General features: G+C 32.3%; 1 protein-coding gene across 2 annotated transcripts in view; it reads right to left on the bottom strand.

The window, feature by feature from the left end:
- The window catches only part of Grip (Glutamate receptor interacting protein), a 304859-nt gene extending 289846 nt beyond the window's left edge, over nt 1-15013 (bottom strand). For both annotated transcript variants that reach the window (XM_076114045.1, XM_076114043.1), the window contains exon 1: nt 14819-15013. The gene's annotated coding sequence lies outside the window, so the exon portion shown is untranslated. The remainder of the gene's footprint in view (nt 1-14818) is intronic.
- Between the last annotated feature and the right edge of the window lie 482 nt (nt 15014-15495).

Consider the following 15495-nt stretch of genomic DNA (forward strand, 5'->3'; position numbering starts at 1 on the left):
AACATATGTACATACATATATTCATCTAACACTACCTTATTACTTGCACATTTATCATTAAGTAGTCATCAAACACCAAAATAAATTAAAATAAACTATTCGCAATTGAGCACATTGTAATCAAATTCCAATAAAGACATTATCTGAAACAATTTTCCACAAAAGAAAAAAAAACTTTTAAAATTATCTTCATTACAATAACACCTAATCATAATTAACCGAATCAAGCAATCTCAACTCATTGCCCATTGTATAAAGTACAAACTTCTACAACTTAAAACATCTTAGTGAAAGTTAATGCAGAGTACGTACATTCAGAACAGACTGAGTAACGGAGACTTGTGTAGTTTGACTTCTGAATCTACGGTGAATACGCTGAAGATACAGCCATCTACTTTCCTCGATTAAAAGGCACGATTTTGTTAGCAAAGTTTAGCTTTTCAAAGATCGAAGATTTGCTTGAGAAAACATCTTTATACCTGTATCGCTATTTTCTATACCCAATACTATAGAGAAAAGAGGGTTTGATATTCAAAATAACAGAAATAAAATAATTCTTACAGAGTACACTAAAGATACAGATACAATTTTTCATTAACAATTACTTGATTGCTACTCGGCTGGTCTCTGTGAAAACAAATGACTGTGATATTTATTTCTAATGCTCACATAACTTAGAGAAATCGTAAAACTTGGGCATATAGTTTTTGTATTGCAGTGGGTTCAGATAATCTTCCAGAATGTTTAGACCACAAGGCTACAACTGCTCCTAAAATGTAGATCTGAAATCATCCTTTGTATCTGCAAGTATCAAATAAGATAATCCAGTATTTCTTGTCAAAGTATCGCTGCACCGATTGATCCGTGAAATTGTTTGCGAACGTAAATCGTTGTCGTGGCAACTTCGGCGCAGATACGTCTTAATAATAGCACGAGAGATATTGATATTCAACCGCAAGTATATATAATATTGGTATCATCCTCCTGAAACATGAATTTGATCTACGTATATTATAGGGAACATTCCAAAATCATGTCAGTCTTAGTTCTAATACGAAGCAAGTAAGGTATGCAAGAGAGTTCGACAACACATCATCAAATCCGACCTCTCCTAAGTTCAGAAATAAATTAACTAGCAAACAAAATTTAGTAATTGAATAAAAAACCCGGCAATAGCCTCGCCCCCTATTACGTACTATCATTTGTTAATGGCGAAACTTGGACGTGTTTTACACACCTCTATACTTTAGGGTATAACAGGTGTAATATTACGTGTGTGTGTACCTACAAAAAACCGTCAATAAAGCCTAGTCTATATCAAACCAAAAACATCGAAAAATCCTTTCAAAGATCCGCAAAATCTGCCATCATCAAAACCTTTTTCTCGGTAATCTTCTTAGAAAATATCCTCATATTTTTTACTTGAAAAACTCAAGTCGAAATCACTGGCAATAGGACCTTTCAAAAGTGGTAAGCTGAAACGTTAGCGAGCCCTTTGTGTTGTCAGCCGGTGAAGTGAACAAAGCTTGATATAAGATCGACTGGCTCCAACGATACGTGCATTATGATTTAAATGTTCTTCAACTTTACGTTAGTTCTGCAGTCTGCTATTGTGGTTCTTGTTCTGTGTTTGAAGTTGATTAGACAACTTTTAAAGTGAGTTAGATCCATAACTTTGTAAGTGGATTTAGTGTCGTTGTCATCACTTTTGTTTTTATGATTTGTTTTTGTATTATTGAGTAAAGGTTTTATTCATATAATTGAAACGCGTGGCTATAGTTTGGTTTAACATCTTCTCTTTTTAGGGAGATATTAAAATGGACAAAATATTTGCTGCAAACATATAAAAATATCTGTCTTCAATCATGGGGTTTCGAGATGATTATCATTGTTATCATAGGATGAAAGCTAAAAGGGGCAATTTAATTTCAAGACTCGAAGTCAAAAGTATCGAATTATTAATTTCGAAACACACAAATATAAAATAGATGTCAATGCCACATAGTCATATTACTTTGGGATTTGAGTGTAAACTCAAGTTTGCATAACCGGAGGCATATAAATATCCCCCGGGATGGCTAAACTAAGACCGCACTTTACCTGAATATAATATATTCACCAGATCCGTACTGAACTATTACCATACATGAGGTTATGAAAGAAACCCTTATTTAGGATATTCATTCTCTGCATTATTTAGATGAATTTGACCTTTCGTGGTTTAGAAGGTTCGATAACCTAGACTGATAAAATCTACAAACATCGATTGATATTTTGAGATATAGATTCTGTTCAACAAACTTCATATGACTTAGTTTCATGGTTAGGATACAAATGAAAATTTGCTTACACACAAAAACATATTTATTGTTTAAATATTTATTGCGTTAAATACAGAATTATATTAACTGCAATTATGGACACACAATATGAATTTAAAAGATATTGGTTTTCAATAGATAAAATGTATGCTTATTGAATTATAGTTTTTTGCTACAATAATTTTAGCAACGTTTTTCGTAGAATTTTAGACGTCACTTGCAATTACAGTAACCATAGCAACAAAAATTCCAAAAACACATACAAGTGTATAGACAAAACAAGAATCCAATATCCGAGGCGATATTGGCAACAAGAATGATGTAACTTCGTTATTACGGGAGGCTCACCAATCCGTAATACCACGTGAAGCGGAAATAAAATCATATAGCATAAATTTTGATGCGTAACCAAAATGGATATGTACCTTAGCATTTTCTTTGAAAAGGAACGTCGTATTATATTGTAATCCCTTTTTCAGATTTTCCATTTTACGGATTTCAGATGCTTTGGAAACCATTGGAGTGCCCAATCAAGAAATGGGCTATTTTTATATCTAAATCTACCAACCAACATGCATTTACATTTTGTCACACATACATACATAATATCACGCCTGTTATACCTTAACGTATAAGCAGAAGTGTATAAAATACACTAACGTTGCCCCATTTAGGTACAATGTAAGTCTATTGTGATAAATAGGGGCCAAGCCTATTATCATATACCGGACAATTAACTAAATTCCGGACTACTATTGCGAATAATCTAATATAGTGTGGAAAAAGGGCAATAGAACTTTGTCAGATCTGGGAATTCAACCCAGGACCTGGTAGAGCAGTCGTATATGCTTCCAAACCCAGACCACAGAGGCAGTAACAAGCTTAATTACAAATATTCGATTTCACGCTTATGGTATTGTGGCTAAGGTGATTAACACGCTGCCACCGCTGTGCGGTTATTGGGTTCGATTCTCACATGGAATAAATTGTAATATTTGTGTGATTCAGTTTTGTTCAGCTCTTACTTCAAGTTCGTTGTTTGTAAAAAAATCCAGGCAAAGATTTTCTTAACGCTAATTTAAAAAATAAAGTTATATACTCGTATATGTACATAATAATATTATTATTTCTAAATTAGAATATGAAATAAAATTATTCGGATTAAATGGGTTGATATATAGCCTGTGCATAAAAAAAAGAAAAATAAAAAGGAGTCTACTTATAACAATATTTTATAAAAATATCTGCAATTCTTTAATTAACAATAACACCTTAATAATAATCCCAACAATCAAACAAAGTTCATCAAAATGAACGAGAAATAGAAAAGAAAATTAATTAATCGATGAGTGCGTTCCTTAGAATAGACTCCTAACATCCCATGGGTCTCGTAAACGCTTCGAAGAAATGACCCAAGCGTCTTCCTTTGAGTTAATTCAATTAGTAAGTCCATCTGCCGAACTTAATACTCCATTTAGTTACCATGGGGCGGCTTTCAATAATTCTTGACCGTCATGAATATATTGATATGTTCTAATATTTGAAATGTGGAAATCTACTTACTACAATTTAACGGTAAATGAAAACAGTTGCGCGATTAACTATACTCGGTACGTTCGAGTATTCGAGTTTGATAATTAAAAATTGACTATAGAAATAGTCTCTATTGCGCTCACTAGAGCCGCACTTTTGTGTTCCAACTGGTTGTCGATAATAGATAGCGGTATATTTACCGCTATCTATTATATGTATTATATTTATATATATGCATACTGTTTTCAATAAAGTTTTGAAAATAAATAGCTAAAAATCGAAAATAAAATTTAGATAATATATATCAATCAGCATAGCCTTTCTTCCAACTATATTAAAGTCTATATAAAGTAAAACAGCTAGCCCAATACGATACACATTTTTAATGCAAGCATTGTTTTCAATTAAAACAACACAATATTTGAAATGTTCATCATTTTTACAATTGCTTCAAAAATCATTTTAACCTGTAACCGCATTTAGCACACTTATCTAGTTTCCATTTTAATCTTCTTTAAGTATTACATCCTATTTCTTTCAGTAGTTCAAGAAAACAACCCATTAATCTTTCACTGTAAAAATTTTGGGGGTGAAAAATAAGATCAACTCTTATTTCCCACCCTTAAAAATTTGCAGTTTCCGTTGGTTATAATCAAGATAATATCTGTGAAGAGTTGGCAGCGAGTTCGAATTGTAATGTTTTATGGTTAAACAAATAAACTGCTACTGTTTCGGCTGTCGATGCATCTATAGCTGCGCGTTCACTGTGTCTTAATCGGAGGATATGGACTGGACAAATTGGAAGAATCTGACTAAATATTAATTTCGAAATACCATAAAAACTAATACAAAGCAACAAATCCTTACGGTCCGTACGCTCCGATCTCGCACCGTGGACGCACAGCTTATAAGTTCAAATCTGTTTGTCTGTATTAAAAATTATTACAAATTTATATCTAGCTCTGCGGCGATCCTTTAGAAAAACAAAAATTTTGATAATAATTGTCAATTTTATTGTTCGTCAAGTTCCAATTTTCTTCTCCGAAATGATTGAAGTAATAGTAGATAGACAAGAAAATATCACAAAATAATCTTCAGTTCATAGAAACCAGCTATCTAGAAACAGGGGTCATCAATCCAAGGACGCACTTCAATTTCAACAGTAATAATACCCGAAAATGGTATCAGACGTACTTACTTCAACAATAGTCTTCTTCCAATACAATTGGATGATTCAATTAGTAAATATTCTGAAACTAAAGGCTATACAAAAGCTATTTTAGTTCTACAAATTATATAAGTATTTCTGCGTCATTAGAAGCTATTACGCCGTTTTCTATTTCAACTATTTTCTTGATAATTCGTAGCGTTTGATCAAAAGGTTGACGACAGCTTATTTTTTACAGAGTAGTAACAAAAAGTACAGGATGTTTAAGGAAATAAATTCTGTGAAATAATATCTGCAGAAGGTATTAATTTGTCTTTTATTTTTTTGCTCGATGTCTATGAAACGGTAAATTACTAGTTATTACAGAGTTTTTACGGCTAATCTCATACCTAGGTGGAAACATTAAATAACAAAATAACCGAGGAATAGATAGATTATTTATCAGATAGGGGTCGATGCACTTAAAAAAAATGGATTCGGGTCTAATAATAAATGGAGAGTGACATAATACATTCAGCTACACAAATGGCATAACTGAATTTTATAATTGAGCGAGATATTTCACTTTAAAATAATCTTAATAATAAATAGTAATATTTGTGACTAAACCCAAATAATACAATAACATTCATCATCATCATCATTATTACACGAACCTTTTACCTTCACATAACAACTAAACTACATCAACACATCCGAGTATCTCAACTATTTCATTACAAACGTGTACAAATTCAGTCCCACCCCAATCAATAACTAAACTACTCATTATTATTCCCCAAAGGAATCGAATAGTTAAAGTATCTATAGATCTAAAGCAATTGCGAATTCAGAATTTCGAAATCACAAATCAAGCTTATCCGCGACACGAATGCAAAGGAACACACATCTAAATGTCAGTTGGAAAACGGCTCGTAAATTCTAGATACAATTCAGTAGGATCTGTACTGACTGACAATGAACTAGGAGCGACACTAAACACTGTGTCCGATGGAGTCTTGATGGGCGGACGGCCAAATTTACTGATAACTTTGACTATGATTGTGTGAGGGATAATTACGATATACCTTGCATTAAAGTAAGTTACGTAGTGACGTCATATGGTTTTATAACTTCAAGTATCGGTAATATTTTTCTCTGTAGAATTGAAAACGAAAATATGTATTTATTATTTTTTCATAATCCATCGGGTTAGAAAAATTGTTTTATTGAACAACTTAGTAGAGCAAGGTTGGCAACCGGCGAAAGTAAACGAAATCCGGAGTTTTGAATATCAGTCACCTGAAGCCTTATGTAGCTGCCAGTACCTTATTTGATACAGCTACCTTTATTGAGAATAGCTAGAATTATGTTAAAATGAAGAATAATCGTGCATGCCAATAGTCTACATTGTCGGACTATAGTAAAAAGTATCAAAATCTTCAAGTTATTTCATAATTTTGGCTTAGGCTGGTACGCCATTGGACCTATTCATTTCGTATTTCATATCGTTAAGCAAAACACTGTAACAAAATAATTTATTTGGCCATTTATTTCATTCTTGCTCCGCTAATTTCCATAAAATATGTCGCCATGTTAATATGGATGCATGTAAATGAATTCCATACGTTAACAGTATTTATTGTTTGTAGTAATTTTGCAAATTATTACGCATTATGAATGGAATTTGGTAGTAAATTAATTAATTTTCCATTTTTAAACGACGGACAAAAACGTTACATATTTTCTAGTTATTAAATAAAAACATTGTAAAATTACATTTTACTAGAATTGTTTGCTTTTATTTATTTGTATGCTTTTCATAAATATAATCCTGCATAATGCATATTGTCAGATATTTATTTAATCGGAACGACATTATTCAAATGAATCAACCCGAGTGGCTCGAGCGATTCTAAGAAACGATCGATCACTCAGGCACCTTACACCTTTGGGACATATTATTACGATAAAAATACATTATATTATATACATACAATAAAAATATATATTTAATTTCTTAAGGAAACAGAGGTCAGGAGAAGAACGGACAAGAAGTTTACATATAAATTCTTCTGCTGGCCACTCCTCGTTCTTCTCATTACTTCTCTCGTTCATTATTACTCTATGGCCCTATTTTCCGAAGTGATTATTTACTACCTCTAATTTCCACAACCATAATTAAAGAGTATTTTTAATACCTTTAATAAATAAACGATTTGATTTCGACTTTAAGTAAGTTAACATTTTCTTGATAAAGCGCAATAATTCAACTATTTCTACAAACAAATTCAGTAACATTTTCCTTTTAAGATACATACTTTTAACACTTAAAACGTCAATATCTCGAAGTACTGATGCGAAAACACGAAAACGAAAACGCTGATGCATTTGTATGCAGTAAAAAATAATAATATACAGTTCGTTGTAAAAGAAAGGAATAAATGTAAATACGGAATTTTTACTCTTACACTTTGTCTTGATTGATTGATATATTGCAAATAAGAATGTTATTAATTCTGAGGATCTCTTTTGAATTTCTCTTCCGAGTTTTGGGATATTTCAGAAAATATTTTTATCTTGGTTTCAAGTAAGTCAATAACAATTTATTTTTGCGCGTAGTGGGTATTTACAATACTGGATTGGTTAAAGTTCTCTCATAAGACTTTTATTTTTACCAACAGTGCTCATGAAAAAAAAAATACAATGACGATGATAATGGATTCGTGATTTTTTTTTAAACCTTATCCTCCTGCAAAACACTACTAAGAGACACATCTCTCAGTCTTAATCAAACTCAATAAGTTGTTAATACCAAAGTAAAATTCATATTTGCGTTAACCTCGTATCCAATTATATAAAAAAGCTTATGTACTGGAAAAGCAACCAGTATTAACAAATCCATTTCAAAAGCAAAATAATGAAGCATTTTCAAGTAAAGTAGAGTAAATCTCATCTATCACTACACCATGGGACCTCAGACTTATAATTAACGCGCAATGACAGGAGCTTGACACATTTTATTTTTCATTCCTCAAAGCATAATAAGGTACTTCGTACACAAGACTATGCAAGACTTCGGTACTCAACGATTTTAGTCTTCAAGTAACTACTGCCATACATATCTATACTAATATTATAAAGCTGAAGAGTTTGTTTGTTTGTTAGTTTGAACGCGCTAATCTCAGGAATTACTGGTCCGATTTGGAAAATTCTTTTAGTGTTACATAGCCCATTTATCGAGGAAGGCTGTAGGCTATATACTATCACGCTACAACTAATAGGAGCAGAGTACCAGTGAAAAATGTTACAAAAACGGGGAAAATTATAACCTATTCTCTCTTATATGACGCAAGCGAAGTTGCGCGGGTCAGCTAGTTTTTTATACTTACGAATGTTTGAGGGGTTAAATGGTCGGGGAAAAAGTTTTTTCGCATTATAGTATGTATGAACTTGTAATAAAATCTCGATGGCTTCAAGAATCACAAATGAGTACACGTTTTAGTAGGTTTCTTTCAGTGAGCTCGTGAGGTACCCAAATATCGAGCCGTTTTGTGTAGAGAAAAGATTTTATTACAAGTTCATACATACTATAATCCGAAACGACTTTTTCCCCGACCTAATATTTATGTGAAAATACCCATTTTACATTTAAATGCATGGCATTTTGCCGCAGGTTGCACTGGCCGTACTGGATTGTTAAAATGCGTGTACCGCCATACAAATCCAGTTGCGAAGTGACTGCCTCCGTGGCGCAGGTTATGGTCCCCATGTTGCTACCATTGCGTAGGGAGATTGTGAGTTCGATTCCCACACGGAATAATTTATTTGTGCGATCGACAAATAGTTGTTTCGTGTCTTATACCTTGTGTCTGTTGTTTGTATGTTTGTAAAAGTTCCCACGACACAAGAGCAATTCTTAGTGCAGGAAGTGTCATTAAAAAAAATGTAAGCGATGCTTGTACGAATTTTAATGGATTTGTATGTTGGTAGCCACTTGAAGCATAAAGTCCTTAAGTTTCAGAGATTTCCTTAGCCTTGTGTACGAAGAGCCTTACGAAAAAATATAAAGAGATTTTGATTTTTTTCTCAAAGAAAAATTGCCAGTGACATTTTAATAGAATGGACTGTAGACGACTTGCCTTGTTTTAGCGAAACGACAAATTAATAATATTAATTATTTCTTATTTTTAATACTTTTGGAGTGGAAGGCTTGTGCCAATAGTCATAAGTTTTATTCCCTTGAAAATATGAGTCATATTCAAACTTATAAAATACTGATGTAGTGTAATTTAGAAAGTAGCAAGATTTTCTTTGTTAGCTTGTGTGACTGAACTACTTAACAATTTTAATTGAAGCAGCATAGGGAATAGGTACTTATATCTTCAAAGAGGTACATAACCTTATTATGCCATCAAAATCTATTATGTAATTTAAAAAAATGGCTTTAAAAATTGTAATAGCTTCATATTTATGTTCTATCAAAATTTATACAAATTATTACTCTGTAAAACTGCAAACTTCAGTCAAGAACAAAGGTATTTTTCCATTGTTCCTGAAAAAATGGTTCGTTGTCAGGTTTATTCAGTACATATTATATGGTTGAAACGCGCCCTTTTTCGAGTGAAAAATTCAAAATAAAGAATAAAAGGTGGCTGTACAAAAAATCTATTTTTAGCCGGAAATATGTTTCGTGATAGACGTATCTATGATTTACTCTCTTCTTAAAGTTCGATCTAAACAGGGTCGTTCGTTCGACATATGGAAATAATTCGATGTGAATTGAAATAATTCTCAATCGTTTTACGTGGAAAAGAATATACAACACTTATACTTTTCTTTATAACATACATGTTATAAACATATATAAATATATAAGTTTATTATTATTTGATCAGCTATTTAAAATATAGTAAGTACGTTTTTATGGGTGCTGCAGTACATGCAGATTTGCACAGTAAGGTATGTGGGGTTGTCAAAATCATAACAGAGTATTCTTACCTATACCAATAATGAGAAAATAAGTTTTGAATTTGGTTGACATAATAATATACTCGTAAGCTAATGCTTACGAGTTGGTTAAAAAATATGATGAAATTGACGTTTAGTAATCTAAACGTCAATTTCATCATATTTTTTAACCCTGGGAAAGTCTTAAATCACCGACAAACCTACCTAAATATACCTAGTTCAATTTGGATAGACAAGGTTCTAAATATACTCCAACCCTACAACTAAAAGGAAGCATATCTCTATCAAAAGTTCTACGCACCGAAAATAACTCGTTTCACCGATACTCGCGTGAATATTTGATTGAACTACGCAACATACAGCATACGATAGACGAATGTTAGTTATTTATTCATAACTCTAGGTATTTGGCGTAATTATTATTATATGAGGGCTATTATGTCAATGTTCGACGGTCTGGGTACACTATGACGTAGCTGTGAAAATCTTGTAATCGGCTTTCATAAAGCTTACAAGACTTGAAATAGTAAATGAAAATTCTTGAGTTTGAATCATTCAATTACATGATCAGCGCCAATTTTGTTCGATCAAGAATTGTGTTTAGCTGCGGCTGCAAACAGGATTTAGGATTTATTGTAAGTAACAATAAAAACGATGCCGATAGCGAGAAGAAGTTGTTAGATATGAATACTATAGTTTTACCTACAGTGTTGAAATAACCTGTAAGCCTATAGTCATGTATCTGACAAAGAGTTTTTAAAATTGTATATAATTGTTATTTTGTTTTACGTCCCACAACGCTAAACCTGCAGTTTATTGAAAATGTTAATGGCATGACAACAGTTTATGTTCTCTAAAACTGAATTTTATCAAAAAATCTTAGCCAAATAAAGTAAAAAAAGATAAGATAAACAATAATAAAATATTACTCACAGATCAAAAACCGCAATACCCTGACCAAAACGAAACGCTTTAATGAACAATCAATTCAAACGGTTCACTTGTTTTATTAATTGGCCACATCATTTACGCATTAGCCCTACTAACTTCGAAATACATGAACTATACTTGTCGCCCCTCATCTTTCGGTAAACGATCAGTGGGTTATGCAACCTTGACCATTCCATAGATGGGTGGCCGCATAATGGTATTTGACCTGCGTGTCTCCGTGCTTCGGAAGGCACGTAAAAAGTCGGTCCCGGTTTTTCTCAAAAAGATAATAGTCGTTCACAGTGTCAGGACTTCGGGCGGCTTAAACAACTTTGACACTAGGTTGACCTCAAACCATGTCACCAATGAAAAAGTGTCGTTTCAGTATTCAAATGTTGTAGACATACTAAAGCATCACTTACATTTAAGTAATACTTAATCTAGTCCTGTCTATGTCACTAATGTTTTGTAGCGACAAAAAGTCTAGAGTGACAGTTGGGCTGTATGTTTTTCGTAAAGTACAAATCTAGTAGAAAAGTCTATATAGAACTTTTCTACAGCTACTGTTTTACCAATGCTCAAATCTGCATTGGACGTTGAATAAAGAAACGTTCATAGTTGTCTCGCTCGACATCATTAGCTTGTTGACTATAAGCAAGTTAAGTTAGCTTTGGTACACGTTCTATTGATGGGTGTCCATTTAATGAATCATAGCTTAAAGTTATTTGTATCAAAAGTTTCTGTAGTTTATTTTCATCTCCTAACGCCTTAAATTACTATCTATTTTCTACGAATTCAACTTATATTAGATAACAATAGACCAAAACGAACTAGCGAAATATCATTATAGCAAATTGAATGAAAACCCCAAATCAATGTAGTGTATAATTATGTACACTACAAACATCAAACGGAATATCTAATGTCAAATCAATTAACTTGTAATTTAGTCAGAGACCGCTGAAACCATTGATACATAATCATATATTATAGCTAATCACTAAATCATTTGATTTGAATGACTGTAATACTATCTGTATACAATTGGTTTGTTATTAATAGCTTTTGCCCGCGATTTCGTCCGCGTGGTGTCTTACTCAGGACAGAATTTTCATTCCCTATTTTATCCCTTACTTGTGGGTAGAATAGATCAAAATCCTTTGCTACGTTTTCCTTTTACCTTCATGCCAAATTTAAGCCCGATGCGTCCAATGGTTTGGGCTGTGTGTTGATAGATCACTATGTCAGTCAGTTTTGAGTTATATAAAGTTTGTTTTTTAAATGCATCATAACATTAAGAAGTGATTTACTTCAGGTTCTTAAGAATGAATGATGAAAAACACACAAAGTTAATAGGAATAATAATATTGTCTTTTATAACATTTATTACTTGGGTTTTGGATTTTGGTTTGAAAGTATAGTCGCTATTAGTATAAATTTATATCATGTTTTGTTGTGCAGAACGTCAAAACCGTATGAGTGCAAACTAGGGAATATTTACATACATAAAGTCACTCAGGAATATTTTGATTTTACATTTTTCTTAAATCTATAGATCGTTTATACCATGAATCATTAAAGGTCATATTATTATCCAGGGACAATCGAAACTCTTCCACTTAAATCACTTAAAATAGATACGTACAGGCAAAAGCTACCTGTTTATTATGTTTCTGTATTTCATACTAATTGATAAAAAAAAATATTTCGTATGCTGCAAAATATCTCAAAACTAAAATGGCTTAACTTACGCTACATGGAATTTCACATTCACCTATTAGCCAATAAATTCCATTTGTTAGTCGACGCTATTCGGATTAGTTCCGGGAACATTCCCCACCAATGTTCCAAGGGTACCATGTAGAATTACATGTGCAAATTAAACCTGATTCTGTCTGCAACTTTACGAATATCTCGGAATATGATTATTTAATACGTTTCTCTATTCATAGTTGTTTGTATTACGGTTACTTTCATAATCTTTTTTTACTTAAATACATCTTTCGTATTGGTCTTGTATCGTAGATACTTTTACAAACATACAAATAACAAGCTGTAGTAATAAATGATAAAACTGAAGAGTTTGTTTGTTAGAACATGATAATATCATGAACGAGTGGTACGTATTAAACAATTATCTTTGGGTTAAATAGTCTATTGAGTAGGGCTATATAATATAACACTATGGAGCAATAAAATGTTATGAAAACAGAAGAAAGTGTACGCGAACGAAGTCGCGGGCAGCCGCTAGTCACAAAGTAAAACTACATCTTAAACAACTATTATGGCGGTACACAACTTATATTATTTCATTTGGCATTCGAATCAACGATAGCCATTCGTAGTACTTATTACCCACTTTTTAGTTTATTTTACCGTATACGTACTTATTATACTCCCCTTCTTTTAAAGAGACGTACCTATTTATACAATACAATTACACATTATTTACGTTAGCAGAAATATGTTTTTACGTACTTTTTTCACTCTCGAAAAAATCTTTTATTTATAAAATGATTAGCAACGAACGTTAATATGAAAAAAAATATAGGCAATAATATTATTTTCATTGTAAAAAACTAGTAAACCTACAAACATAAGACGTTTATAATATATTTTCGTAAACCAAACGTGCATTGAATCTTCACAATGAGTTTCTAAGAAAGTGACTTCAGTATCAATAATATTGTTGTCACTAGTTTTCTTCTTAGTATAATATATAGCTTTTTATCCTATAACATTTGCTCTCAGAATAATATGTAAGGATATTATCAATATAATAATCTTTACTAAATAATTCTTCGTAATATTATTGCAGGAATGAAATGTTATGTACTCTTATTATTATTGTCATTAGGTAACTAAGGAAATGATTACCTACCTACATTTTATATTATAATTATTTTACCAGTGACAGTCACATTGCCTGGCTTGACTCTGACAAATTAAGAATTATAATACCAATTTAGATGAAAAATATTTTTTTTTGACTTTGAATGCATTTTATTTTAGTTCTTAACCTTATCATTTGAATAGTTTTCAGATAATAACGTAATATTTTAACAACACCACAGGTTTTGATTCATCAACGAGACCAAATTAACATTTATCAAATTATTAACGTTCCTACAAAATAGTAAACATTAAAAACTAAACCAATTATTTAAACCATTGCATTTTAATTCAATTCATAATATAAAAACATACCCCTTATTCAACCCAACTGTGATCAAAACTCCGCGAAACATAATCTAATAAACCATCCAGACGAAAACCTACACGAAAATATATAGAAATAACCCTCACGAGATCAAATCATAGAGGGTAAATAAACACATCGCGCTCCTAATGAAAAAGGTGTCGTCGCTTATTAATGTGTCAAATCAATTTTCCCCGATACGATTCGAGTCTCTACCAACTTTGAACCGACTCCCGAACCTCCACTCTCAGATACTCCCGGCCTTTGATCGACGAATTTTCATGAATATTTTCATTTACATTTGCATCCTATAAGCCTTGTTTACTTTAGAATGCTTATTGGAAAATTCCCTCTTTGAAGTCGTTTTTCAGTTTCCGTGTAACATGCATATCACCGCTAATGATCATTCATTAAACCATTAAAATTAAATCAATCGAAATGAATCCTCATTGAATATTTCGCGGAAATACACATACAATTTTTTGCTTCAAAAGAACTTAATTTACACCCGTAATCGAGAAACAAAACGCGTTAAGCTGCTTAACAACAATAATTAATTGTATCCGACACGAAATCCTTTATTCGACTTTAAAATAAAGGTAATGAGTCCGTATTATTTGTATCAAACGAACATTAATTAAACTGAACATTACTCTCCGTAAACCAAAACGGGGTATTTAATTGTGAAGCGGTAAACATAATGATAGGAATACTCACTTTTTGTCCAGAAAATCCACTCCAAATGAAAAAAAAACATTAAATGTTAACTCTCATGAATAGTACGAACATTTCATCAAAAGTTACACTGAACAATGTACGAGTCACTTTCACTTTACGGACGAATATAGATAACCGAATAATAGACGTTACTATTTTCGTAACACAACTTGGGAACGGGACGCGCGTCTTACCCCGGCGGCGGTCAGGATCAAACTGAGTCGCTTCGTCATACAGTGCACCGAAAACGGGCAAAGATTCAAGTCAGTTCAGCCAAGCAGCAAACTTATTGAAGCATAAACAGGATAATGCTATAAATCTGAGGTCGGTCATATGGCTGTAAACTCATATGTAGTTAAATAGTTAAACAATCTTTGATCTAGCGTTGCGGTGAACAAATAATATTTTTTCTAACGACTTCTCCGAATGTTGTGGTCTTTCAGTAAATGTAAAAAGGGCTTCGGGCTCTTTGCAACGTCGCCGTCTGTGTGTGAAATTGAAATGTTTACTTTGACCAGTTTTATCTGTCTCGTGTTTTTATATTTGTGATCTTTATAGTATGGTTGTAATTAAATGATTACGTCATTGATATCAAAGAGTTGAATGTTTATTTTGTGTCTCCAACAGTTCATAAATCAAGTCAATAGCAATATACAAGTCAATCATGAAACGAGGGA

This window comes from Anticarsia gemmatalis, chromosome 5 (assembly GCF_050436995.1).
Source record: "Anticarsia gemmatalis isolate Benzon Research Colony breed Stoneville strain chromosome 5, ilAntGemm2 primary, whole genome shotgun sequence".
In the NCBI taxonomy this organism is placed as follows: Eukaryota; Metazoa; Arthropoda; class Insecta; order Lepidoptera; family Erebidae; genus Anticarsia; species Anticarsia gemmatalis.